Below are 25,360 nucleotides of genomic sequence, written 5' to 3' on the forward strand. Positions count from 1 at the left end.
AAGCACTGCTTTTGTTAATTTGCATAGGCAGAATAGAGACTTCTGGGAAAAGGCCGAAATTACAGTCACAGAAAATGGCTGCATCTATAGAGAACGCTAAGAAGTGTTGGCAGCTTTTCCTCTGACCCTGACCACTTTTACAAGCAATCCTATGATAGTCAGCAGGACCCACCCTAAAAAGGAAGGGGCATCCACTTGGACCCTTTCCACCTTTTCTAAATCTCGCCTGATTGAGCACTGATTGAGCAGATAAGCACATGTCATTCTCATTTCAGAAAGGTATTGGTTAGCTTGCTGCTAGCAGCTCAGTTATGTTATGATGTTAGAGGCTATGCAAGGAATGCTTTAGTCCAGCGATATGCAGTTTTTATTGCGCCTTGCATTCAGCAGGAAGATCTTTAGCTTGAATCTGTGGCCTAGGTATTCACCTTGGTATTTTTTTTGGCACAAAGTGAAGGAGTATTTGAGAGAAAATGCACAATGTGTTTCTTATGTTGTTATGAACAACTTGTTACTCTTTCTCATTAAGCTTCAGCCACTGCAGAAATATATAAATAAGGGCTGACTTCCTGTAAGACGTGTCCAAAGCTGGGACGGAATAAAAGGAGACACTTGTAAATGATAGTGCTATCGTTTGAGAAAGGGTAAGTTGAGACTGACTTTCATGCGTATTCACAGACCAAGCATCATAAAGATACCAGCATGATCTTCATTGCGGGCTTAGAGCCGGTATTAGCTTTTGAGAGGTAAGAGGATTTTGAGGGCTCGTTGGTCTAGGGGTATGATTCTCGCTTTGGGTGCGAGAGGTCCCGGGTTCAAATCCCGGACGAGCCCTTTTCTTGGTACTCTTTTCAAGTTGTTTTGAAGTTTGCGTTTCAAAACCAACATCAATTTTTTCTTTGCAGTAGTGGATAATTCTTTGCTAGAGTCTCATGCTTCAGCCCTGCCCAGTCTGAGCTAATACCAAACATCTGGTCTTGCATGGCATGTACGAGCGTTCAGCTAGGGATGTCGGGCAGGTTGCATGAAAGAAATCTAAAGCCAGAGGCCCATGGAATAGCCAGTTCGGAGCAGTTTCATTACAGAAAAATCAACTGTAGGTATCTGTTTCTGTAGTGTAGTGGTTATCACGTTCGCCTCACACGCGAAAGGTCCCCGGTTCGAAACCGGGCAGAAACAGTTGTTATATTGTGTTGGCTACAATGTTGATAGGTGCCGTTTTGCCATGGAATTGTCCAAGCCCTGAAGATTATTTCATGCAATCTCGTTCCAAGAAAGGGAATTCTCTCAAAACACTAAAGTAATCGGCGTGTGGATGTATCTGTTGGTTCTCAGACCTTGCTTTCAAAAGAGCCCTGCAATCGGTTCACTGCTCACCTAGAACAAGCATTAACATGGAGAATTGTTGGCACCAACAGGAATCTTATTTTAGTGGAGTGTTTCTGGCTTTGAGTGCAGAGGCCCTCGGCTCAATTCCAAGATGATCCTTCTCAAGGTGATGATACAAATGCATTGTCACCTTTACGTTTAATGTCAGAATCATTTATTTCCAGTTGGTGGTGTAAGAATGTTTGCAACAGTATGGCGATTTTTCCTAGCCATGCATGAATGAAAGCATATCACTCGCCTTTAGGTGTTTTTCTAATACATTTATATTTGCATCTTCCTTCTTAGCCTGCATGTTTGACTATCTTACAGGCTGCATGTAATAAGTATCACATCAGGGCCCTTCTTCTACTCAATTCACAACTGTTCTATCACGACATAGATAAGAAAGCTGCATCTGCTTTTGTTGTGTAGTGGTAATCAGGTTTACCTGACGTGTGAAAGCCCCATGCTTTGAAAGTACACAGTAACAAAGAAACCGATGACTTTTATAAAAAGGTGTCATGTGTGTCTCTTACTTTGCTCAAAAAGTGCCAGAGATGACTTCATTTGCAGTCACTTGAAAAGTAGGGATTCTCCAATAAATGGTAAATGGTTGAAACAAATCTGAAGAAATGCATGACATACCTGTGTGTGTGTGTGTACGCATGTATGTATATATAGGGAGAGAGAGAGCGTCAATATAAACAGACTTTATTTCAATCAAGCTGTCTTTTCTATCCTTCAGGAGCAGAATGTTCTGATCATCAGCGCTCCAGAATGTAGTGTTTTCTTGGCAAGCATCACATATTGTGATGTGTTAGCTAAAAGTTCCATATCCTAGAGACTGATATATTCCTCTGTACTTGTACCTTGGGGATTCATCAAAACCTGGCATCATAAGCAGCTTTCTACTGCCACAGACTGGACAGCGAAACAATTTAAAATATCCAAGAAAAAGAAAATAAGCATGCTTAATCAGAGCTTTCTGGACAGGAAGGACATTTGAGCAAGTGAGGAATAAGCATTGCTTTTGTTAATTTGCATAGGCAGAATAGAGATTTCTGGGAAAAGGCCGAAATTACAGTCACAGAAAATGGCTGCATCTATAGAGAACGCTAAGAAGTGTTGGCAGCTTTTCCTCTGACCCTGGCCACTTTTACAAGCAATCCTATGATAGTCAGCAGGACCCACCCTAAAAAGGAAGGGGCATCCACTTGGACCCTTTCCACCTTTTCTAAATCTCGCCTGATTGAGCACTGATTGAGCAGATAAGCACATGTCATTCTCATTTCAGAAAGGTATTGGTTAACTTGCTGCTAGCAGCTCAGTTATGTTATGATGTTAGAGGCTATGCAAGGAATGCTTTAGTCCAGCGATATGCAGTTTTTATTGCGCCTTGCCTTCACCAGGAAGATCTTTAGCTTGAATCTGTGGCCTAGGTATTCACCTTGGTATTTCTTTTGGCACAAAGTGAAGGAGTATTTGAGAGAAAATGCACAATGTGTTTCTTATGTTATTATGAACAACTTGTTACTCTTTCTCATTAAGCTTCAGCCACTGCAGAAATATATAAATAAGGGCTGACTTCCTGTAAGACGTGTCCAAAGCTGGGACGGAATAAAAGGAGACACTTGTAAATGATAGTGCTATCGTTTGAGAAAGGGTAAGTTGAGACGGACTTTCATGCGTATTCACAGACCAAGCATCATAAAGATACCAGCATGATCTTCATTGCGGGCTTAGAGCCGGTATTAGCTTTTGAGCGGTAAGAGGATTTTGAGGGCTCGTTGGTCTAGGGGTATGATTCTCGCTTTGGGTGCGAGAGGTCCCGGGTTCAAATCCCGGACGAGCCCTTTTCTTGGTACTCTTTTCAAGTTGTTTTGAAGTTTGCGTTTCAAAACCAACATCAATTTTTTCTTTGCAGTAGTGGATAATTCTTTGCTAGAGTCTCATGCTTCAGCCCTGCCCAGTCTGAGCTAATACCAAACATCTGGTCTTGCATGGCATGTACGAGCGTTCAGCTAGGGATGTCGGGCAGGTTGCATGAAAGAAATCTAAAGCCAGAGGCCCATGGAATAGCCAGTTCGGAGCAGTTTCATTACAGAAAAATCAATTGTAGGTATCTGTTTCTGTAGTGTAGTGGTTATCACGTTCGCCTCACTCGCGAAAGGTCCCCGGTTCGAAACCGGGCAGAAACAGTTGTTATATTGTGTTGGCTACAATGTTGATAGGTGCCGTTTTGCCATGGAATTGTCCAAGCCCTGAAGATTATTTCATGCAATCTCGTTCCAAGAAAGGGAATTCTCTCAAAACACTAAAGTAATCAGCGTGTGGATGTATCTGTTGGTTCTCAGACCTTGCTTTCAAAAGAGCCCTGCAATCGGTTCACTGCTCACCTAGAACAAGCATTAACATGGAGAATTGTTGGCACCAACAGGAATCTTATTTTAGTGGAGTGTTTCTGGCTTTGAGTGCAGAGGCCCTCGGCTCAATTCCAAGATGATCCTTCTCAAGGTGATGATACAAATGCATTGTCACCTTTACGTTTAATGTCAGAATCATTTATTTCCAGTTGGTGGTGTAAGAATGTTTGCAACAGTATGGCGATTTTTCCTAGCCATGCATGAATGAAAGCATATCACTCGCCTTTAGGTGTTTTTCTAATACATTGATATTTGCATCTTCCTTCCTAGCCTGCATGTTTGACTATCTTACAGGCTGCATGTAATAAGTATCACATCAGGGCCCTTCTTCTACTCAATTCACAACTGTTCTATCACGACATAGATAAGAAAGCTGCATCTGCTTTTGTTGTGTAGTGGTAATCAGGTTTACCTGACGTGTGAAAGCCCCATGCTTTGAAAGTACACAGTAACAAAGAAACCGATGACTTTTATAAATAGGTGTCATGTGCGTCTCTTACTTTGCACAAAAAGTGCCAGAGATGACTTCATTTGCAGTCACTTGAAAAGTAGGGATTCTCCAATAAATGGTAAATGGTTGAAACAAATCTGAAGAAATGCATGACATACCTGTGTGTGTGTGTGTACGCATGTATGTATATATAGGGAGAGAGAGAGCGTCAATATAAACAGACTTTATTTCAATCAAGCTGTCTTTTCTATCCTTCAGGAGCAGAATGTTCTGATCATCAGCGCTCCAGAATGTAGTGTTTTCTTGGCAAGCATCACATATTGTGATGTGTTAGCTAAAAGTTCCATATCCTAGAGACTGATATATTCCTCTGTACTTGTACCTTGGGGATTCATCAAAACCTGGCATCATAAGCAGCTTTCTACTGCCACAGACTGGACAGCGAAACAATTTAAAATATCCCAGAAAAAGAAAATAAGCATGCTTAATCAGAGCTTTCTGGACAGGAAGGACCTTTGAGCAAGTGAGGAATAAGCACTGCTTTTGTTAATTTGCATAGGCAGAATAGAGACTTCTGGGAAAAGGCCGAAATTACAGTCACAGAAAATGGCTGCATCTATAGAGAACGCTAAGAAGTGTTGGCAGCTTTTCCTCTGACCCTGACCACTTTTACAAGCAATCCTATGATAGTCAGCAGGACCCACCCTAAAAAGGAAGGGGCATCCACTTGGACCCTTTCCACCTTTTCTAAATCTCGCCTGATTGAGCACTGATTGAGCAGATAAGCACATGTCATTCTCATTTCAGAAAGGTATTGGTTAGCTTGCTGCTAGCAGCTCAGTTATGTTATGATGTTAGAGGCTATGCAAGGAATGCTTTAGTCCAGCGATATGCAGTTTTTATTGCGCCTTGCCTTCACCAGGAAGATCTTTAGCTTGAATCTGTGGCCTAGGTATTCACCTTGGTATTTCTTTTGGCACAAAGTGAAGGAGTATTTGACAGAAAATGCACAATGTGTTTCTTATGTTATTATGAACAACTTGTTACTCTTTCTCATTAAGCTTCAGCCACTGCAGAAATATATAAATAAGGGCTGACTTCCTGTAAGACGTGTCCAAAGCTGGGACGGAATAAAAGGAGACACTTGTAAATGATAGTGCTATCGTTTGAGAAAGGGTAAGTTGAGACTGACTTTCATGCGTATTCACAGACCAAGCATCATAAAGATACCAGCATGATCTTCATTGCGGGCTTAGAGCCGGTATTAGCTTTTGAGCGGTAAGAGGATTTTGAGGGCTCGTTGGTCTAGGGGTATGATTCTCGCTTTGGGTGCGAGAGGTCCCGGGTTCAAATCCCGGACGAGCCCTTTTCTTGGTACTCTTTTCAAGTTGTTTTGAAGTTTGCGTTTCAAAACCAACATCAATTTTTTCTTTGCAGTAGTGGATAATTCTTTGCTAGAGTCTCATGCTTCAGCCCTGCCCAATCTGAGCTAATACCAAACATCTGGTCTTGCATGGCATGTACGAGCGTTCAGCTAGGGATGTCGGGCAGGTTGCATGAAAGAAATCTAAAGCCAGAGGCCCATGGAATAGCCAGTTCGGAGCAGTTTCATTACAGAAAAATCAACTGTAGGTATCTGTTTCTGTAGTGTAGTGGTTATCACGTTCGCCTCACACGCGAAAGGTCCCCGGTTCGAAACCGGGCAGAAACAGTTGTTATATTGTGTTGGCTACTATGTTGATAGGTGCCGTTTTGCCATGGAATTGTCCAAGCCCTGAAGATTATTTCATGCAATCTCGTTCCAAGAAAGGGAATTCTCTCAAAACACTAAAGTAATCGGCGTGTGGATGTATCTGTTGGTTCTCAGACCTTGCTTTTAAAAGAGCCCTGCAATCGGTTCACTGCTCACCTAGAACAAGCATTAACATGGAGAATTGTTGGCACCAACAGGAATCTTATTTTAGTGGAGTGTTTCTGGCTTTGAGTGCAGAGGCCCTCGGCTCAATTCCAAGATGATCCTTCTCAAGGTGATGATACAAATGCATTGTCACCTTTACGTTTAATGTCAGAATCATTTATTTCCAGTTGGTGGTGTAAGAATGTTTGCAACAGTATGGCGATTTTTCCTAGCCATGCATGAATGAAAGCATATCACTCGCCTTTAGGTGTTTTTCTAATACATTGATATTTGCATCTTCCTTCCTAGCCTGCATGTTTGACTATCTTACAGGCTGCATGTAATAAGTATCACATCAGGGCCCTTCTTCTACTCAATTCACAACTGTTCTATCACGACATAGATAAGAAAGCTGCATCTGCTTTTGTTGTGTAGTGGTAATCAGGTTTACCTGACGTGTGAAAGCCCCATGCTTTGAAAGTACACAGTAACAAAGAAACCGATGACTTTTATAAAAAGGTGTCATGTGTGTCTCTTACTTTGCACAAAAAGTGCCAGAGATGACTTCATTTGCAGTCACTTGAAAAGTAGGGATTCTCCAATAAATGGTAAATGGTTGAAACAAATCTGAAGAAATGCATGACATACCTGTGTGTGTGTGTGTATGCATGTATGTATATATAGGGAGAGAGAGAGCGTCAATATAAACAGACTTTATTTCAATCAAGCTGTCTTTTCTATCCTTCAGGAGCAGAATGTTCTGATCATCAGCGCTCCAGAATGTAGTGTTTTCTTGGCAAGCATCACATATTGTGATGTGTTAGCTAAAAGTTCCATATCCTAGAGACAGATATATTCCTCTGTACTTGTACCTTGGGGATTCATCAAAACCTGGCATCATAAGCAGCTTTCTACTGCCACAGACTGGACAGCGAAACAATTTAAAATATCCCAGAAAAATAAAATAAGCATGCTTAATCAGAGCTTTCTGGACAGGAAGGACATTTGAGCAAGTGAGGAATAAGCACTGCTTTTGTTAATTTGCATAGGCAGAATAGAGACTTCTGGGAAAAGGCCGAAATTACAGTCACAGAAAATGGCTGCATCTATAGAGAACGCTAAGAAGTGTTGGCAGCTTTTCCTCTGACCCTGACCACTTTTACAAGCAATCCTATGATAGTCAGCAGGACCCACCCTAAAAAGGAAGGGGCATCCACTTGGACCCTTTCCACCTTTTCTAAATCTCGCCTGATTGAGCACTGATTGAGCAGATAAGCACATGTCATTCTCATTTCAGAAAGGTATTGGTTAGCTTGCTGCTAGCAGCTCAGTTATGTTATGATGTTAGAGGCTATGCAAGGAATGCTTTAGTCCAGCGATATGCAGTTTTTATTGCGCCTTGCATTCAGCAGGAAGATCTTTAGCTTGAATCTGTGGCCTAGGTATTCACCTTGGTATTTCTTTTGGCACAAAGTGAAGGAGTATTTGAGAGAAAATGCACAATGTGTTTCTTATGTTGTTATGAACAACTTGTTACTCTTTCTCATTAAGCTTCAGCCACTGAAGAAATATATAAATAAGGGCTGACTTCCTGTAAGACGTGTCCAAAGCTGGGACGGAATAAAAGGAGACACTTGTAAATGATAGTGCTATCGTTTGAGAAAGGGTAAGTTGAGACTGACTTTCATGCGTATTCACAGACCAAGCATCATAAAGATTCCAGCATGATCTTCATTGCGGGCTTAGAGCCGGTATTAGCTTTTGAGAGGTAAGAGGATTTTGAGGGCTCGTTGGTCTAGGGGTATGATTCTCGCTTTGGGTGCGAGAGGTCCCGGGTTCAAATCCCGGACGAGCCCTTTTCTTGGTACTCTTTTCAAGTTGTTTTGAAGTTTGCGTTTCAAAACCAACATCAATTTTTTCTTTGCAGTAGTGGATAATTCTTTGCTAGAGTCTCATGCTTCAGCCCTGCCCAGTCTGAGCTAATACCAAACATCTGGTCTTGCATGGCATGTACGAGCGTTCAGCTAGGGATGTCGGGCAGGTTGCATGAAAGAAATCTAAAGCCAGAGGCCCATGGAATAGCCAGTTCGGAGCAGTTTCATTACAGAAAAATCAACTGTAGGTATCTGTTTCTGTAGTGTAGTGGTTATCACGTTCGCCTCACACGCGAAAGGTCCCCGGTTCGAAACCGGGCAGAAACAGTTGTTATATTGTGTTGGCTACAATGTTGATAGGTGCCGTTTTGCCATGGAATTGTCCAAGCCCTGAAGATTATTTCATGCAATCTCGTTCCAAGAAAGGGAATTCTCTCAAAACACTAAAGTAATCGGCGTGTGGATGTATCTGTTGGTTCTCAGACCTTGCTTTCAAAAGAGCCCTGCAATCGGTTCACTGCTCACCTAGAACAAGCATTAACATGGAGAATTGTTGGCACCAACAGGAATCTTATTTTAGTGGAGTGTTTCTGGCTTTGAGTGCAGAGGCCCTCGGCTCAATTCCAAGATGATCCTTCTCAAGGTGATGATACAAATGCATTGTCACCTTTACGTTTAATGTCAGAATCATTTATTTCCAGTTGGTGGTGTAAGAATGTTTGCAACAGTATGGCGATTTTTCCTAGCCATGCATGAATGAAAGCATATCACTCGCCTTTAGGTGTTTTTCTAATACATTGATATTTGCATCTTCCTTCTTAGCCTGCATGTTTGACTATCTTACAGGCTGCATGTAATAAGTATCACATCAGGGCCCTTCTTCTACTCAATTCACAACTGTACTATCACGACATAGATAAGAAAGCTGCATCTGCTTTTGTTGTGTAGTGGTAATCAGGTTTACCTGACGTGTGAAAGCCCCATGCTTTGAAAGTACACAGTAACAAAGAAACCGATGACTTTTATAAAAAGGTGTCATGTGTGTCTCTTACTTTGCACAAAAAGTGCCAGAGATGACTTCATTTGCAGTCACTTGAAAAGTAGGGATTCTCCAATAAATGGTAAATGGTTGAAACAAATCTGAAGAAATGCATGACATACCTGTGTGTGTGTGTGTACGCATGTATGTATATATAGGGAGAGAGAGAGCGTCAATATAAACAGACTTTATTTCAATCAAGCTGTCTTTTCTATCCTTCAGGAGCAGAATGTTCTGATCATCAGCGCTCCAGAATGTAGTGTTTTCTTGGCAAGCATCACATATTGTGATGTGTTAGCTAAAAGTTCCATATCCTAGAGACTGATATATTCCTCTGTACTTGTACCTTGGGGATTCATCAAAACCTGGCATCATAAGCAGCTTTCTACTGCCACAGACTGGACAGCGAAACAATTTAAAATATCCCAGAAAAAGAAAATAAGCATGCTTAATCAGAGCTTTCTGGACAGGAAGGACATTTGAGCAAGTGAGGAATAAGCACTGCTTTTGTTAATTTGCATAGGCAGAATAGAGATTTCTGGGAAAAGGCCGAAATTACAGTCACAGAAAATGGCTGCATCTATAGAGAACGCTAAGAAGTGTTGGCAGCTTTTCCTCTGACCCTGGCCACTTTTACAAGCAATCCTATGATAGTCAGCAGGACCCACCCTAAAAAGGAAGGGGCATCCACTTGGACCCTTTCCACCTTTTCTAAATCTCGCCTGATCGAGCCAATTGAGCACTGATTGAGCAGATAAGCACATGTCATTCTCATTTCAGAAAGGTATTGGTTAGCTTGCTGCTAGCAGCTCAGTTATGTTATGATGTTAGAGGCTATGCAAGGAATGCTTTAGTCCAGCGATATGCAGTTTTTATTGCGCCTTGCATTCAGCAGGAAGATCTTTAGCTTGAATCTGTGGCCTAGGTATTCACCTTGGTATTTCTTTTGGCACAAAGTGAAGGAGTATTTGAGAGAAAATGCACAATGTGTTTCTTATGCTGTTATGAACAACTTGTTACTCTTTCTCATTAAGCTTCAGCCACTGCAGAAATATATAAATAAGGGCTGACTTCCTGTAAGACGTGTCCAAAGCTGGGACGGAATAAAAGGAGACACTTGTAAATGATAGTGCTATCGTTTGAGAAAGGGTAAGTTGAGACTGACTTTCATGCGTATTCACAGACCAAGCATCATAAAGATACCAGCATGATCTTCATTGCGGGCTTAGAGCCGTTATTAGCTTTTGAGAGGTAAGAGGATTTTGAGGGCTCGTTGGTCTAGGGGTATGATTCTCACTTTGGGTGCGAGAGGTCCCGGGTTCAAATCCCGGACGAGCCCTTTTCTTGGTACTCTTTTCAAGTTGTTTTGAAGTTTGCGTTTCAAAACCAACATCAATTTTTTCTTTGCAGTAGTGGATAATTCTTTGCTAGAGTCTCATGCTTCAGCCCTGCCCAGTCTGAGCTAATACCAAACATCTGGTCTTGCATGGCATGTACGAGCGTTCAGCTAGGGATGTCGGGCAGGTTGCATGAAAGAAATCTAAAGCCAGAGGCCCATGGAATAGCCAGTTCGGAGCAGTTTCATTACAGAAAAATCAACTGTAGGTATCTGTTTCTGTAGTGTAGTGGTTATCACGTTCGCCTCACACGCGAAAGGTCCCCGGTTCGAAACCGGGCAGAAACAGTTGTTATATTGTGTTGGCTACAATGTTGATAGGTGCCGTTTTGCCATGGAATTGTCCAAGCCCTGAAGATTATTTCATGCAATCTCGTTCCAAGAAAGGGAATTCTCTCAAAACACTAAAGTAATCAGCGTGTGGATGTATCTGTTGGTTCTCAGACCTTGCTTTCAAAAGAGCCCTGCAATCGGTTCACTGCTCACCTAGAACAAGCATTAACATGGAGAATTGTTGGCACCAACAGGAATCTTATTTTAGTGGAGTGTTTCTGGCTTTGAGTGCAGAGGCCCTCGGCTCAATTCCAAGATGATCCTTCTCAAGGTGATGATACAAATGCATTGTCACCTTTACGTTTAATGTCAGAATCATTTATTTCCAGTTGGTGGTGTAAGAATGTTTGCAACAGTATGGCGATTTTTCCTAGCCATGCATGAATGAAAGCATATCACTCGCCTTTAGGTGTTTTTCTAATACATTGATATTTGCATCTTCCTTCCTAGCCTGCATGTTTGACTATCTTACAGGCTGCATGTAATAAGTATCACATCAGGGCCCTTCTTCTACTCAATTCACAACTGTTCTATCACGACATAGATAAGAAAGCTGCATCTGCTTTTGTTGTGTAGTGGTAATCAGGTTTACCTGACGTGTGAAAGCCCCACGCTTTGAAAGTACACAGTAACAAAGAAACCGATGACTTTTATAAAAAGGTGTCATGTGTGTCTCTTACTTTGCACAAAAAGTGCCAGAGATGACTTCATTTGCAGTCACTTGAAAAGTAGGGATTCTCCAATAAATGGTAAATGGTTGAAACAAATCTGAAGAAATGCATGACATACCTGTGTGTGTGTGTGTACGCATGTATGTATATATAGGGAGAGAGAGAGCGTCAATATAAACAGACTTTATTTCAATCAAGCTGTCTTTTCTATCCTTCAGGAGCAGAATGTTCTGATCATCAGCGCTCCAGAATGTAGTGTTTTCTTGGCAAGCATCACATATTGTGATGTGTTAGCTAAAAGTTCCATATCCTAGAGACTGATATATTCCTCTGTACTTGTACCTTGGGGATTCATCAAAACCTGGCATCATAAGCAGCTTTCTACTGCCACAGACTGGACAGCGAAACAATTTAAAATATCCCAGAAAAAGAAAATAAGCATGCTTAATCAGAGCTTTCTGGACAGGAAGGACCTTTGAGCAAGTGAGGAATAAGCACTGCTTTTGTTAATTTGCATAGGCAGAATAGAGACTTCTGGGAAAAGGCCGAAATTACAGTCACAGAAAATGGCTGCATCTATAGAGAACGCTAAGAAGTGTTGGCAGCTTTTCCTCTGACCCTGACCACTTTTACAAGCAATCCTATGATAGTCAGCAGGACCCACCCTAAAAAGGAAGGGGCATCCACTTGGACCCTTTCCACCTTTTCTAAATCTCGCCTGATTGAGCACTGATTGAGCAGATAAGCACATGTCATTCTCATTTCAGAAAGGTATTGGTTAGCTTGCTGCTAGCAGCTCAGTTATGTTATGATGTTAGAGGCTATGCAAGGAATGCTTTAGTCCAGCGATATGCAGTTTTTATTGCGCCTTGCCTTCACCAGGAAGATCTTTAGCTTGAATCTGTGGCCTAGGTATTCACCTTGGTATTTCTTTTGGCACAAAGTGAAGGAGTATTTGAGAGAAAATGCACAATGTGTTTCTTATGTTATTATGAACAACTTGTTACTCTTTCTCATTAAGCTTCAGCCACTGCAGAAATATATAAATAAGGGCTGACTTCCTGTAAGACGTGTCCAAAGCTGGGACGGAATAAAAGGAGACACTTGTAAATGATAGTGCTATCGTTTGAGAAAGGGTAAGTTGAGACTGACTTTCATGCGTATTCACAGACCAAGCATCATAAAGATACCAGCATGATCTTCATTGCGGGCTTAGAGCCGGTATTAGCTTTTGAGCGGTAAGAGGATTTTGAGGGCTCGTTGGTCTAGGGGTATGATTCTCGCTTTGGGTGCGAGAGGTCCCGGGTTCAAATCCCGGACGAGCCCTTTTCTTGGTACTCTTTTCAAGTTGTTTTGAAGTTTGCGTTTCAAAACCAACATCAATTTTTTCTTTGCAGTAGTGGATAATTCTTTGCTAGAGTCTCATGCTTCAGCCCTGCCCAATCTGAGCTAATACCAAACATCTGGTCTTGCATGGCATGTACGAGCGTTCAGCTAGGGATGTCGGGCAGGTTGCATGAAAGAAATCTAAAGCCAGAGGCCCATGGAATAGCCAGTTCGGAGCAGTTTCATTACAGAAAAATCAACTGTAGGTATCTGTTTCTGTAGTGTAGTGGTTATCACGTTTGCCTCACACGCGAAAGGTCCCCGGTTCGAAACCGGGCAGAAACAGTTGTTATATTGTGTTGGCTACAATGTTGATAGGTGCCGTTTTGCCATGGAATTGTCCAAGCCCTGAAGATTATTTCATGCAATCTCGTTCCAAGAAAGGGAATTCTCTCAAAACACTAAAGTAATCGGCGTGTGGATGTATCTGTTGGTTCTCAGACCTTGCTTTCAAAAGAGCCCTGCAATCGGTTCACTGCTCACCTAGAACAAGCATTAACATGGAGAATTGTTGGCACCAACAGGAATCTTATTTTAGTGGAGTGTTTCTGGCTTTGAGTGCAGAGGCCCTCGGCTCAATTCCAAGATGATCCTTCTCAAGGTGATGATACAAATGCATTGTCACCTTTACGTTTAATGTCAGAATCATTTATTTCCAGTTGGTGGTGTAAGAATGTTTGCAACAGTATGGCGATTTTTCCTAGCCATGCATGAATGAAAGCATATCACTCGCCTTTAGGTGTTTTTCTAATACATTGATATTTGCATCTTCCTTCCTAGCCTGCATGTTTGACTATCTTACAGGCTGCATGTAATAAGTATCACATCAGGGCCCTTCTTCTACTCAATTCACAACTGTTCTATCACGACATAGATAAGAAAGCTGCATCTGCTTTTGTTGTGTAGTGGTAATCAGGTTTACCTGACGTGTGAAAGCCCCATGCTTTGAAAGTACACAGTAACAAAGAAACCGATGACTTTTATAAAAAGGTGTCATGTGTGTCTCTTACTTTGCTCAAAAAGTGCCAGAGATGACTTCATTTGCAGTCACTTGAAAAGTAGGGATTCTCCAATAAATGGTAAATGGTTGAAACAAATCTGAAGAAATGCATGACATACCTGTGTGTGTGTGTGTATGCATGTATGTATATATAGGGAGAGAGAGAGCGTCAATATAAACAGACTTTATTTCAATCAAGCTGTCTTTTCTATCCTTCAGGAGCAGAATGTTCTGATCATCAGCGCTCCAGAATGTAGTGTTTTCTTGGCAAGCATCACATATTGTGATGTGTTAGCTAAAAGTTCCATATCCTAGAGACAGATATATTCCTCTGTACTTGTACCTTGGGGATTCATCAAAACCTGGCATCATAAGCAGCTTTCTACTGCCACAGACTGGACAGCGAAACAATTTAAAATATCCCAGAAAAAGAAAATAAGCATGCTTAATCAGAGCTTTCTGGACAGGAAGGACATTTGAGCAAGTGAGGAATAAGCACTGCTTTTGTTAATTTGCATAGGCAGAATAGAGACTTCTGGGAAAAGGCCGAAATTACAGTCACAGAAAATGGCTGCATCTATAGAGAACGCTAAGAAGTGTTGGCAGCTTTTCCTCTGACCCTGACCACTTTTACAAGCAATCCTATGATAGTCAGCAGGACCCACCCTAAAAAGGAAGGGGCATCCACTTGGACCCTTTCCACCTTTTCTAAATCTCGCCTGATTGAGCACTGATTGAGCAGATAAGCACATGTCATTCTCATTTCAGAAAGGTATTGGTTAGCTTGCTGCTAGCAGCTCAGTTATGTTATGATGTTAGAGGCTATGCAAGGAATGCTTTAGTCCAGCGATATGCAGTTTATATTGCGCCTTGCATTCAGCAGGAAGATCTTTAGCTTGAATCTGTGGCCTAGGTATTCACCTTGGTATTTCTTTTGGCACAAAGTGAAGGAGTATTTGAGAGAAAATGCACAATGTGTTTCTTATGTTGTTATGAACAACTTGTTACTCTTTCTCATTAAGCTTCAGCCACTGAAGAAATATATAAATAAGGGCTGACTTCCTGTAAGACGTGTCCAAAGCTGGGACGGAATAAAAGGAGACACTTGTAAATGATAGTGCTATCGTTTGAGAAAGGGTAAGTTGAGACTGACTTTCATGCGTATTCACAGACCAAGCATCATAAAGATTCCAGCATGATCTTCATTGCGGGCTTAGAGCCGGTATTAGCTTTTGAGAGGTAAGAGGATTTTGAGGGCTCGTTGGTCTAGGGGTATGATTCTCGCTTTGGGTGCGAGAGGTCCCGGGTTCAAATCCCGGACGAGCCCTTTTCTTGGTACTCTTTTCAAGTTGTTTTGAAGTTTGCGTTTCAAAACCAACATCAATTTTTTCTTTGCAGTAGTGGATAATTCTTTGCTAGAGTCTCATGCTTCAGCCCTGCCCAGTCTGAGCTAATACCAAACATCTGGTCTTGCATGGCATGTACGAGCGTTCAGCTAGGGATGTCGGGCAGGTTGCATGAAAGAAATCTAAAGCCAGAGGCCCATGGAATAGCCAGTTCGGAGCAGTTTCATTACAGAAAAATCAACTGTAGGTATCTGTTTCTGTAGTGTAGTGGTTATCACGTTTGCCTCACACGCGAAAGGTCCCCGGTTCGAAACCGGGCAGAAACAGTTGTTATATTGTGTTGGCTACAATGTTGATAGGTGCAGTTTTGCCATGGAATTGTCCAAGCCCTGAAGATTATTTCATGCAATCTCGTTCCAAGAAAGGGAATTCTCTCAAAACACTAAAGTAATCGGCGTGTGGATGTATCTGTTGGTTCTCAGACCTTGCTTTCAAAAGAGCCCTGCAATCGGTTCACTGCTCACCTAGAACAAGCATTAACATGGAGAATTGTTGGCACCAACAGGAATCTTATTTTAGTGGAGTGTTTCTGGCTTTGAGTGCAGAGGCCCTCGGCTCAATTCCAAGATGATCCTTCTCAAGGTGATGATACAAATGCATTGTCACCTTTACGTTTAATGTCAGAATCATTTATTTCCAGTTGGTGGTGTAAGAATGTTTGCAACAGTATGGCGATTTTTCCTAGCCATGCATGAATGAAAGCATATCACTCGCCTTTAGGTGTTTTTCTAATACATTGATATTTGCATCTTCCTTCCTAGCCTGCATGTTTGACTATCTTACAGGCTGCATGTAATAAGTATCACATCAGGGCCCTTCTTCTACTCAATTCACAACTGTTCTATCACGACATAGATAAGAAAGCTGCATCTGCTTTTGTTGTGTAGTGGTAATCAGGTTTACCTGACGTGTGAAAGCCCCATGCTTTGAAAGTACACAGTAACAAAGAAACCGATGACTTTTATAAAAAGGTGTCATGTGTGTCTCTTACTTTGCACAAAAAGTGCCAGAGATGACTTCATTTGCAGTCACTTGAAAAGTAGGGATTCTCCAATAAATGGTAAATGGTTGAAACAAATCTGAAGAAATGCATGACATACCTGTGTGTGTGTGTGTACGCATGTATGTATATATAGGGAGAGAGAGAGCGTCAATATAAACAGACTTTTTTTCAATCAAGCTGTCTTTTCTATCCTTCAGGAGCAGAATGTTCTGATCATCAGCGCTCCAGAATGTAGTGTTTTCTTGGCAAGCATCACATATTGTGATGTGTTAGCTAAAAGTTCCATATCCTAGAGACTGATATATTCCTCTGTACTTGTACCTTGGGGATTCATCAAAACCTGGCATCATAAGCAGCTTTCTACTGCCACAGACTGGACAGCGAAACAATTTAAAATATCCCAGAAAAAGAAAATAAGCATGCTTAATCAGAGCTTTCTGGACAGGAAGGACATTTGAGCAAGTGAGGAATAAGCACTGCTTTTGTTAATTTGCATAGGCAGAATAGAGACTTCTGGGAAAAGGCCGAAATTACAGTCACAGAAAATGGCTGCATCTATAGAGAACGCTAAGAAGTGTTGGCAGCTTTTCCTCTGACCCTGGCCACTTTTACAAGCAATCCTATGATAGTCAGCAGGACCCACCCTAAAAAGGAAGGGGCATCCACTTGGACCCTTTCCACCTTTTCTAAATCTCGCCTGATCGAGCCTCATTGAGCACTGATTGAGCAGATAAGCACATGTCATTCTCATTTCAGAAAGGTATTGGTTAGCTTGCTGCTAGCAGCTCAGTTATGTTATGATGTTAGAGGCTATGCAAGGAATGCTTTAGTCCAGCGATATGCAGTTTTTATTGCGCCTTGCATTCAGCAGGAAGATCTTTAGCTTGAATCTGTGGCCTAGGTATTCACCTTGGTATTTTTTTTGGCACAAAGTGAAGGAGTATTTGAGAGAAAATGCACAATGTGTTTCTTATGTTGTTATGAACAACTTGTTACTCTTTCTCATTAAGCTTCAGCCACTGCAGAAATATATAAATAAGGGCTGACTTCCTGTAAGACGTGTCCAAAGCTGGGACGGAATAAAAGGAGACACTTGTAAATGATAGTGCTATAGTTTGAGAAAGGGTAAGTTGAGACTGACTTTCATGCGTATTCACAGACCAAGCATCATAAAGATACCAGCATGATCTTCATTGCGGGCTTAGAGCCGGTATTAGCTTTTGAGAGGTAAGAGGATTTTGAGGGCTCGTTGGTCTAGGGGTATGATTCTCGCTTTGGGTGCGAGAGGTCCCGGGTTCAAATCCCGGACGAGCCCTTTTCTTGGTACTCTTTTCAAGTTGTTTTGAAGTTTGCGTTTCAAAACCAACATCAATTTTTTCTTTGCAGTAGTGGATAATTCTTTGCTAGAGTCTCATGCTTCAGCCCTGCCCAGTCTGAGCTAATACCAAACATCTGGTCTTGCATGGCATGTACGAGCGTTCAGCTAGGGATGTCGGGCAGGTTGCATGAAAGAAATCTAAAGCCAGAGGCCCATGGAATAGCCAGTTCGGAGCAGTTTCATTACAGAAAAATCAACTGTAGGTATCTGTTTCTGTAGTGTAGTGGTTATCACGTTCGCCTCACACGCGAAAGGTCCCCGGTTCGAAACCGGGCTGAAACAGTTGTTATATTGTGTTGGCTACAATGTTGATAGGTGCCGTTTTGCCATGGAATTGTCCAAGCCCTGAAGATTATTTCATGCAATCTCGTTCCAAGAAAGGGAATTCTCTCAAAACACTAAAGTAATCGGCGTGTGGATGTATCTGTTGGTTCTCAGACCTTGCTTTCAAAAGAGCCCTGCAATCGGTTCACTGCTCACCTAGAACAAGCATTAACATGGAGAATTGTTGGCACCAACAGGAATCTTATTTTAGTGGAGTGTTTCTGGCTTTGAGTGCAGAGGCCCTCGGCTCAATTCCAAGATGATCCTTCTCAAGGTGATGATACAAATGCATTGTCACCTTTACGTTTAATGTCAGAATCATTTATTTCCAGTTGGTGGTGTAAGAATGTTTGCAACAGTATGGCGATTTTTCCTAGCCATGCATGAATGAAAGCATATCACTCGCCTTTAGGTGTTTTTCTAATACATTGATATTTGCATCTTCCTTCCTAGCCTGCATGTTTGACTATCTTACAGGCTGCATGTAATAAGTATCACATCAGGGCCCTTCTTCTACTCAATTCACAACTGTTCTATCACGACATAGATAAGAAAGCTGCATCTGCTTTTGTTGTGTAGTGGTAATCAGGTTTACCTGACGTGTGAAAGCCCCATGCTTTGAAAGTACACAGTAACAAAGAAACCGATGACTTTTATAAAAAGGTGTCATGTGTGTCTCTTACTTTGCACAAAAAGTGCCAGAGATGACTTCATTTGCAGTCACTTGAAAAGTAGGGATTCTCCAATAAATGGTAAATGGTTGAAACAAATCTGAAGAAATGCATGACATACCTGTGTGTGTGTGTGTACGCATGTATGTATATATAGGGAGAGAGAGAGCGTCAATATAAACAGACTTTATTTCAATCAAGCTGTCTTTTCTATTCTTCAGGAGCAGAATGTTCTGATCATCAGCGCTCCAGAATGTAGTGTTTTCTTGGCAAGCATCACATATTGTGATGTGTTAGCTAAAAGTTCCATATCCTAGAGACTGATATATTCCTCTGTACTTGTACCTTGGGGATTCATCAAAACCTGGCATCATAAGCAGCTTTCTACTGCCACAGACTGGACAGCGAAACAATTTAAAATATCCCAGAAAAAGAAAATAAGCATGCTTAATCAGAGCTTTCTGGACAGGAAGGACATTTGAGCAAGTGAGGAATAAGCACTGCTTTTGTTAATTTGCATAGGCAGAATAGAGATTTCTGGGAAAAGGCCGAAATTACAGTCACAGAAAATGGCTGCATCTATAGAGAACGCTAAGAAGTGTTGGCAGCTTTTCCTCTGACCCTGGCCACTTTTACAAGCAATCCTATGATAGTCAGCAGGACCCACCCTAAAAAGGAAGGGGCATCCACTTGGACCCTTTCCACCTTTTCTAAATCTCGCCTGATCGAGCCAATTGAGCACTGATTGAGCAGATAAGCACATGTCATTCTCATTTCAGAAAGGTATTGGTTAGCTTGCTGCTAGCAGCTCAGTTATGTTATGATGTTAGAGGCTATGCAAGGAATGCTTTAGTCCAGCGATATGCAGTTTTTATTGCGCCTTGCATTCAGCAGGAAGATCTTTAGCTTGAATCTGTGGCCTAGGTATTCACCTTGGTATTTCTTTTGGCACAAAGTGAAGGAGTATTTGAGAGAAAATGCACAATGTGTTTCTTATGCTGTTATGAACAACTTGTTACTCTTTCTCATTAAGCTTCAGCCACTGCAGAAATATATAAATAAGGGCTGACTTCCTGTAAGACGTGTCCAAAGCTGGGACGGAATAAAAGGAGACACTTGTAAATGATAGTGCTATCGTTTGAGAAAGGGTAAGTTGAGACTGACTTTCATGCGTATTCACAGACCAAGCATCATAAAGATACCAGCATGATCTTCATTGCGGGCTTAGAGCCGTTATTAGCTTTTGAGAGGTAAGAGGATTTTGAGGGCTCGTTGGTCTAGGGGTATGATTCTCGCTTTGGGTGCGAGAGGTCCCGGGTTCAAATCCCGGACGAGCCCTTTTCTTGGTACTCTTTTCAAGTTGTTTTGAAGTTTGCGTTTCAAAACCAACATCAATTTTTTCTTTGCAGTAGTGGATAATTCTTTGCTAGAGTCTCATGCTTCAGCCCTGCCCAGTCTGAGCTAATACCAAACATCTGGTCTTGCATGGCATGTACGAGCGTTCAGCTAGGGATGTCGGGCAGGTTGCATGAAAGAAATCTAAAGCCAGAGGCCCATGGAATAGCCAGTTCGGAGCAGTTTCATTACAGAAAAATCAATTGTAGGTATCTGTTTCTGTAGTGTAGTGGTTATCACGTTCGCCTCACACGCGAAAGGTCCCCGGTTCGAAACCGGGCAGAAACAGTTGTTATATTGTGTTGGCTACAATGTTGATAGGTGCCGTTTTGCCATGGAATTGTCCAAGCCCTGAAGATTATTTCATGCAATCTCGTTCCAAGAAAGGGAATTCTCTCAAAACACTAAAGTAATCAGCGTGTGGATGTATCTGTTGGTTCTCAGACCTTGCTTTCAAAAGAGCCCTGCAATCGGTTCACTGCTCACCTAGAACAAGCATTAACATGGAGAATTGTTGGCACCAACAGGAATCTTATTTTAGTGGAGTGTTTCTGGCTTTGAGTGCAGAGGCCCTCGGCTCAATTCCAAGATGATCCTTCTCAAGGTGATGATACAAATGCATTGTCACCTTTACGTTTAATGTCAGAATCATTTATTTCCAGTTGGTGGTGTAAGAATGTTTGCAACAGTATGGCGATTTTTCCTAGCCATGCATGAATGAAAGCATATCACTCGCCTTTAGGTGTTTTTCTAATACATTGATATTTGCATCTTCCTTCCTAGCCTGCATGTTTGACTATCTTACAGGCTGCATGTAATAAGTATCACATCAGGGCCCTTCTTCTACTCAATTCACAACTGTTCTATCACGACATAGATAAGAAAGCTGCATCTGCTTTTGTTGTGTAGTGGTAATCAGGTTTACCTGACGTGTGAAAGCCCCATGCTTTGAAAGTACACAGTAACAAAGAAACCGATGACTTTTATAAATAGGTGTCATGTGCGTCTCTTACTTTGCACAAAAAGTGCCAGAGATGACTTCATTTGCAGTCACTTGAAAAGTAGGGATTCTCCAATAAATGGTAAATGGTTGAAACAAATCTGAAGAAATGCATGACATACCTGTGTGTGTGTGTGTACGCATGTATGTATATATAGGGAGAGAGAGAGCGTCAATATAAACAGGCTTTATTTCAATCAAGCTGTCTTTTCTATCCTTCAGGAGCAGAATGTTCTGATCATCAGCGCTCCAGAATGTAGTGTTTTCTTGGCAAGCATCACATATTGTGATGTGTTAGCTAAAAGTTCCATATCCTAGAGACTGATATATTCCTCTGTACTTGTACCTTGGGGATTCATCAAAACCTGGCATCATAAGCAGCTTTCTACTGCCACAGACTGGACAGCGAAACAATTTAAAATATCCCAGAAAAAGAAAATAAGCATGCTTAATCAGAGCTTTCTGGACAGGAAGTACCTTTGAGCAAGTGAGGAATAAGCACTGCTTTTGTTAATTTGCATAGGCAGAATAGAGACTTCTGGGAAAAGGCCGAAATTACAGTCACAGAAAATGGCTGCATCTATAGAGAACGCTAAGAAGTGTTGGCAGCTTTTCCTCTGACCCTGACCACTTTTACAAGCAATCCTATGATAGTCAGCAGGACCCACCCTAAAAAGGAAGGGGCATCCACTTGGACCCTTTCCACCTTTTCTAAATCTCGCCTGATTGAGCACTGATTGAGCAGATAAGCACATGTCATTCTCATTTCAGAAAGGTATTGGTTAGCTTGCTGCTAGCAGCTCAGTTATGTTATGATGTTAGAGGCTATGCAAGGAATGCTTTAGTCCAGCGATATGCAGTTTTTATTGCGCCTTGCCTTCACCAGGAAGATCTTTAGCTTGAATCTGTGGCCTAGGTATTCACCTTGGTATTTCTTTTGGCACAAAGTGAAGGAGTATTTGAGAGAAAATGCACAATGTGTTTCTTATGTTATTATGAACAACTTGTTACTCTTTCTCATTAAGCTTCAGCCACTGCAGAAATATATAAATAAGGGCTGACTTCCTGTAAGACGTGTCCAAAGCTGGGACGGAATAAAAGGAGACACTTGTAAATGATAGTGCTATCGTTTGAGAAAGGGTAAGTTGAGACTGACTTTCATGCGTATTCACAGACCAAGCATCATAAAGATACCAGCATGATCTTCATTGCGGGCTTAGAGCCGGTATTAGCTTTTGAGCGGTAAGAGGATTTTGAGGGCTCGTTGGTCTAGGGGTATGATTCTCGCTTTGGGTGCGAGAGGTCCCGGGTTCAAATCCCGGACGAGCCCTTTTCTTGGTACTCTTTTCAAGCTGTTTTGAAGTTTGCGTTTCAAAACCAACATCAATTTTTTCTTTGCAGTAGTGGATAATTCTTTGCTAGAGTCTCATGCTTCAGCCCTGCCCAATCTGAGCTAATACCAAACATCTGGTCTTGCATGGCATGTACGAGCGTTCAGCTAGGGATGTCGGGCAGGTTGCATGAAAGAAATCTAAAGCCAGAGGCCCATGGAATAGCCAGTTCGGAGCAGTTTCATTACAGAAAAATCAACTGTAGGTATCTGTTTCTGTAGTGTAGTGGTTATCACGTTCGCCTCACACGCGAAAGGTCCCCGGTTCGAAACCGGGCAGAAACAGTTGTTATATTGTGTTGGCTACAATGTTGATAGGTGCCGTTTTGCCATGGAATTGTCCAAGCCCTGAAGATTATTTCATGCAATCTCGTTCCAAGAAAGGGAATTCTCTCAAAACACTAAAGTAATCGGCGTGTGGATGTATCTGTTGGTTCTCAGACCTTGCTTTTAAAAGAGCCCTGCAATCGGTTCACTGCTCACCTAGAACAAGCATTAACATGGAGAATTGTTGGCACCAACAGGAATCTTATTTTAGTGGAGTGTTTCTGGCTTTGAGTGCAGAGGCCCTCGGCTCAATTCCAAGATGATCCTTCTCAAGGTGATGATACAAATGCATTGTCACCTTTACGTTTAATGTCAGAATCATTTATTTCCAGTTGGTGGTGTAAGAATGTTTGCAACAGTATGGCGATTTTTCCTAGCCATGCATGAATGAAAGCATATCACTCGCCTTTAGGTGTTTTTCTAATACATTGATATTTGCATCTTCCTTCCTAGCCTGCATGTTTGACTATCTTACAGGCTGCATGTAATAAGTATCACATCAGGGCCCTTCTTCTACTCAATTCACAACTGTTCTATCACGACATAGATAAGAAAGCTGCATCTGCTTTTGTTGTGTAGTGGTAATCAGGTTTACCTGACGTGTGAAAGCCCCATGCTTTGAAAGTACACAGTAACAAAGAAACCGATGACTTTTATAAAAAGGTGTCATGTGTGTCTCTTACTTTGCACAAAAAGTGCCAGAGATGACTTCATTTGCAGTCACTTGAAAAGTAGGGATTCTCCAATAAATGGTAAATGGTTGAAACAAATCTGAAGAAATGCATGACATACCTGTGTGTGTGTGTGTATGCATGTATGTATATATAGGGAGAGAGAGAGCGTCAATATAAACAGACTTTATTTCAATCAAGCTGTCTTTTCTATCCTTCAGGAGCAGAATGTTCTGATCATCAGCGCTCCAGAATGTAGTGTTTTCTTGGCAAGCATCACATATTGTGATGTGTTAGCTAAAAGTTCCATATCCTAGAGACAGATATATTCCTCTGTACTTGTACCTTGGGGATTCATCAAAACCTGGCATCATAAGCAGCTTTCTACTGCCACAGACTGGACAGCGAAACAATTTAAAATATCCCAGAAAAAGAAAATAAGCATGCTTAATCAGAGCTTTCTGGACAGGAAGGACATTTGAGCAAGTGAGGAATAAGCACTGCTTTTGTTAATTTGCATAGGCAGAATAGAGACTTCTGGGAAAAGGCCGAAATTACAGTCACAGAAAATGGCTGCATCTATAGAGAACGCTAAGAAGTGTTGGCAGCTTTTCCTCTGACCCTGACCACTTTTACAAGCAATCCTATGATAGTCAGCAGGACCCACCCTAAAAAGGAAGGGGCATCCACTTGGACCCTTTCCACCTTTTCTAAATCTCGCCTGATTGAGCACTGATTGAGCAGATAAGCACATGTCATTCTCATTTCAGAAAAGTATTGGTTAGCTTGCTGCTAGCAGCTCAGTTATGTTATGATGTTAGAGGCTATGCAAGGAATGCTTTAGTCCAGCGATATGCAGTTTTTATTGCGCCTTGCATTCAGCAGGAAGATCTTTAGCTTGAATCTGTGGCCTAGGTATTCACCTTGGTATTTCTTTTGGCACAAAGTGAAGGAGTATTTGAGAGAAAATGCACAATGTGTTTCTTATGTTGTTATGAACAACTTGTTACTCTTTCTCATTAAGCTTCAGCCACTGAAGAAATATATAAATAAGGGCTGACTTCCTGTAAGACGTGTCCAAAGCTGGGACGGAATAAAAGGAGACACTTGTAAATGATAGTGCTATCGTTTGAGAAAGGGTAAGTTGAGACTGACTTTCATGCGTATTCACAGACCAAGCATCATAAAGATTCCAGCATGATCTTCATTGCGGGCTTAGAGCCGGTATTAGCTTTTGAGAGGTAAGAGGATTTTGAGGGCTCGTTGGTCTAGGGGTATGATTCTCGCTTTGGGTGCGAGAGGTCCCGGGTTCAAATCCCGGACGAGCCCTTTTCTTGGTACTCTTTTCAAGTTGTTTTGAAGTTTGCGTTTCAAAACCAACATCAATTTTTTCTTTGCAGTAGTGGATAATTCTTTGCTAGAGTCTCATGCTTCAGCCCTGCCCAGTCTGAGCTAATACCAAACATCTGGTCTTGCATGGCATGTACGAGCGTTCAGCTAGGGATGTCGGGCAGGTTGCATGAAAGAAATCTAAAGCCAGAGGCCCATGGAATAGCCAGTTCGGAGCAGTTTCATTACAGAAAAATCAACTGTAGGTATCTGTTTCTGTAGTGTAGTGGTTATCACGTTTGCCTCACACGCGAAAGGTCCCCGGTTCGAAACCGGGCAGAAACAGTTGTTATATTGTGTTGGCTACAATGTTGATAGGTGCCGTTTTGCCATGGAATTGTCCAAGCCCTGAAGATTATTTCATGCAATCTCGTTCCAAGAAAGGGAATTCTCTCAAAACACTAAAGTAATCGGCGTGTGGATGTATCTGTTGGTTCTCAGACCTTGCTTTCAAAAGAGCCCTGCAATCGGTTCACTGCTCACCTAGAACAAGCATTAACATGGAGAATTGTTGGCACCAACAGGAATCTTATTTTAGTGGAGTGTTTCTGGCTTTGAGTGCAGAGGC

At 41.8% G+C, this 25,360-nt stretch overlaps 20 non-coding genes across 20 annotated transcripts; all 20 read left to right on the top strand.

The window, feature by feature from the left end:
- The first annotated feature begins 762 nt into the window (after nt 1–762).
- TRNAP-UGG (transfer RNA proline (anticodon UGG)) lies at nt 763–834 on the top strand. The gene has a single exon. It is a non-coding gene; the product is annotated as a tRNA-Pro (tRNA).
- Nucleotides 835–1,106: 272 nt separating this feature from the next.
- TRNAV-CAC (transfer RNA valine (anticodon CAC)) lies at nt 1,107–1,179 on the top strand. Its single transcript has one exon. It is a non-coding gene; the product is annotated as a tRNA-Val (tRNA).
- Nucleotides 1,180–3,149: 1,970 nt separating this feature from the next.
- TRNAP-UGG (transfer RNA proline (anticodon UGG)) lies at nt 3,150–3,221 on the top strand. The gene has a single exon. It is a non-coding gene; the product is annotated as a tRNA-Pro (tRNA).
- Nucleotides 3,222–5,536: 2,315 nt separating this feature from the next.
- On the top strand, nt 5,537–5,608 carry TRNAP-UGG (transfer RNA proline (anticodon UGG)). Its single transcript has one exon. It is a non-coding gene; the product is annotated as a tRNA-Pro (tRNA).
- Nucleotides 5,609–5,880: 272 nt separating this feature from the next.
- Nucleotides 5,881–5,953, top strand: TRNAV-CAC (transfer RNA valine (anticodon CAC)). Its single transcript has one exon. It is a non-coding gene; the product is annotated as a tRNA-Val (tRNA).
- Nucleotides 5,954–7,923: 1,970 nt separating this feature from the next.
- On the top strand, nt 7,924–7,995 carry TRNAP-UGG (transfer RNA proline (anticodon UGG)). The gene has a single exon. It is a non-coding gene; the product is annotated as a tRNA-Pro (tRNA).
- A 272-nt stretch (nt 7,996–8,267) lies between these two features.
- On the top strand, nt 8,268–8,340 carry TRNAV-CAC (transfer RNA valine (anticodon CAC)). Its single transcript has one exon. It is a non-coding gene; the product is annotated as a tRNA-Val (tRNA).
- A 2,323-nt stretch (nt 8,341–10,663) lies between these two features.
- TRNAV-CAC (transfer RNA valine (anticodon CAC)) lies at nt 10,664–10,736 on the top strand. The gene has a single exon. It is a non-coding gene; the product is annotated as a tRNA-Val (tRNA).
- Nucleotides 10,737–12,706: 1,970 nt separating this feature from the next.
- On the top strand, nt 12,707–12,778 carry TRNAP-UGG (transfer RNA proline (anticodon UGG)). The gene has a single exon. It is a non-coding gene; the product is annotated as a tRNA-Pro (tRNA).
- A 272-nt stretch (nt 12,779–13,050) lies between these two features.
- TRNAV-CAC (transfer RNA valine (anticodon CAC)) lies at nt 13,051–13,123 on the top strand. Its single transcript has one exon. It is a non-coding gene; the product is annotated as a tRNA-Val (tRNA).
- Nucleotides 13,124–15,093: 1,970 nt separating this feature from the next.
- On the top strand, nt 15,094–15,165 carry TRNAP-UGG (transfer RNA proline (anticodon UGG)). The gene has a single exon. It is a non-coding gene; the product is annotated as a tRNA-Pro (tRNA).
- A 272-nt stretch (nt 15,166–15,437) lies between these two features.
- TRNAV-CAC (transfer RNA valine (anticodon CAC)) lies at nt 15,438–15,510 on the top strand. The gene has a single exon. It is a non-coding gene; the product is annotated as a tRNA-Val (tRNA).
- A 1,980-nt stretch (nt 15,511–17,490) lies between these two features.
- Nucleotides 17,491–17,562, top strand: TRNAP-UGG (transfer RNA proline (anticodon UGG)). The gene has a single exon. It is a non-coding gene; the product is annotated as a tRNA-Pro (tRNA).
- A 272-nt stretch (nt 17,563–17,834) lies between these two features.
- On the top strand, nt 17,835–17,907 carry TRNAV-CAC (transfer RNA valine (anticodon CAC)). Its single transcript has one exon. It is a non-coding gene; the product is annotated as a tRNA-Val (tRNA).
- A 1,979-nt stretch (nt 17,908–19,886) lies between these two features.
- On the top strand, nt 19,887–19,958 carry TRNAP-UGG (transfer RNA proline (anticodon UGG)). The gene has a single exon. It is a non-coding gene; the product is annotated as a tRNA-Pro (tRNA).
- Nucleotides 19,959–20,230: 272 nt separating this feature from the next.
- Nucleotides 20,231–20,303, top strand: TRNAV-CAC (transfer RNA valine (anticodon CAC)). Its single transcript has one exon. It is a non-coding gene; the product is annotated as a tRNA-Val (tRNA).
- Nucleotides 20,304–22,273: 1,970 nt separating this feature from the next.
- TRNAP-UGG (transfer RNA proline (anticodon UGG)) lies at nt 22,274–22,345 on the top strand. The gene has a single exon. It is a non-coding gene; the product is annotated as a tRNA-Pro (tRNA).
- A 272-nt stretch (nt 22,346–22,617) lies between these two features.
- On the top strand, nt 22,618–22,690 carry TRNAV-CAC (transfer RNA valine (anticodon CAC)). Its single transcript has one exon. It is a non-coding gene; the product is annotated as a tRNA-Val (tRNA).
- Nucleotides 22,691–24,660: 1,970 nt separating this feature from the next.
- On the top strand, nt 24,661–24,732 carry TRNAP-UGG (transfer RNA proline (anticodon UGG)). The gene has a single exon. It is a non-coding gene; the product is annotated as a tRNA-Pro (tRNA).
- Nucleotides 24,733–25,004: 272 nt separating this feature from the next.
- Nucleotides 25,005–25,077, top strand: TRNAV-CAC (transfer RNA valine (anticodon CAC)). Its single transcript has one exon. It is a non-coding gene; the product is annotated as a tRNA-Val (tRNA).
- The last annotated feature ends 283 nt before the right edge of the window (nt 25,078–25,360 follow it).

Source organism: Triturus cristatus, chromosome 8 (assembly GCF_964204655.1).
Source record: "Triturus cristatus chromosome 8, aTriCri1.1, whole genome shotgun sequence".
NCBI classification, from domain to species: Eukaryota; Metazoa; Chordata; class Amphibia; order Caudata; family Salamandridae; genus Triturus; species Triturus cristatus.